The sequence below is a fragment of the Camarhynchus parvulus genome, chromosome 3 (genome assembly GCF_901933205.1).
Source record: "Camarhynchus parvulus chromosome 3, STF_HiC, whole genome shotgun sequence".
Classification (NCBI taxonomy): Eukaryota; Metazoa; Chordata; class Aves; order Passeriformes; family Thraupidae; genus Camarhynchus; species Camarhynchus parvulus.
The window spans coordinates 55,686,077-55,687,366 of NC_044573.1; positions in this window are offsets into that span (position 1 = coordinate 55,686,077).

The following is a 1,290-nucleotide window of genomic DNA, read 5'->3' on the forward strand; positions in this document are numbered from 1 at the left end:
CCTCAAGGAGAAGTCTCTCCATCAGATTGCTAACAGATAGAACCCATGAAGAATGAAGTGCAGGTAGCTAGATATTTAAAGCCGACTAGATTGTGTAGTGTGTTTCAGAGACACAGACATCATCTTCAGGATGGTGATGAAAAAAAAGCCAGTCAAAATTCAGAGAATGGAAAGTAGCCCTTAGATATCAAAGAAGAAAAGGTCAATTAATTGAGTTTGTCCTAATCTACCCCAGTTACAGCTATGAAGTGACAGACCCTCTTCATACTGATGTCGCATTCCAGGTCTCAGCCTTCTATGGAGATTAGCTCCAAACAGAAAACCATTACAAAATAATCTATGTCTGATCAGAGCATCAAGTATAAATGCACAAATGCTTCTGTGTTCATAAACCAGCAAGGTGACATGAGAAGCTATTCTAATTATGCGTGTCTAATATGTGGAAAAAACACAGATGTTGTTAACTCTTTACATACAACTGAGAATGAAACGCCCTGTGTCTGACCTGTCTTTCTGCCTAGAAGGGATGGCTGAAAGGTTCCACTGCAAGCTAAAACTGAAGCCCTATGGCACAGTTCAACTCAAGAACTGAATTTCTTTGCACATGCAAATTCCAGGAGGACTTTCACTAAATAGTGAGTAAAGGATGCTCTGAGCTCTTGCCCCTGACAAATCAGGGGGGAAAAGTCTGTGAAATGAGTTCGAGGCACAAAGGAGCTTTTCTGCATTACAAAAGGTAACTTCAGAAGGTTAGGTCAATAAACCTGAAGTATGTCAATAAGCCACTATACATTTTAACAGCCCCTACCCAAACAAGACTATTTCATTTGGATATTTTGCTATCAGAAGGTCAACAGTTTAATTGCATCACCTAAACAGCAACCCAATTAAAGTTACCTCAGCAATGCATAGATCCAGTTCAAATAACTCTCCCAAACAACATAAACGGTCTTAAAATGGCACCCTTTATAAACACAAAGGAGATCCTTGGGTGACCATCAGAGAGATGAAAGGTGAATGGCACAGCTCTTTACCATACAGTCTGCTTTTATTGCCTTTCAAAACACAATTGTATTGCTTTTAATGCTTTGGCAGGTTCTCCAGTTGTTTTTTTTTCTGCAGCAAGATCAGGCTACAGGAAGAAAAGCACTGTTAACACTGCAGTGTCTTAAGGACTATTTTTACTGTTCCTGATTTATTTCTGACCTCCTGATTTTTTTTTCTGTTTGACCTTTTACATGAAGACAAGGGAAAGAGTACATTTCATCTGCCAGCTGAGAGCATTTTCTT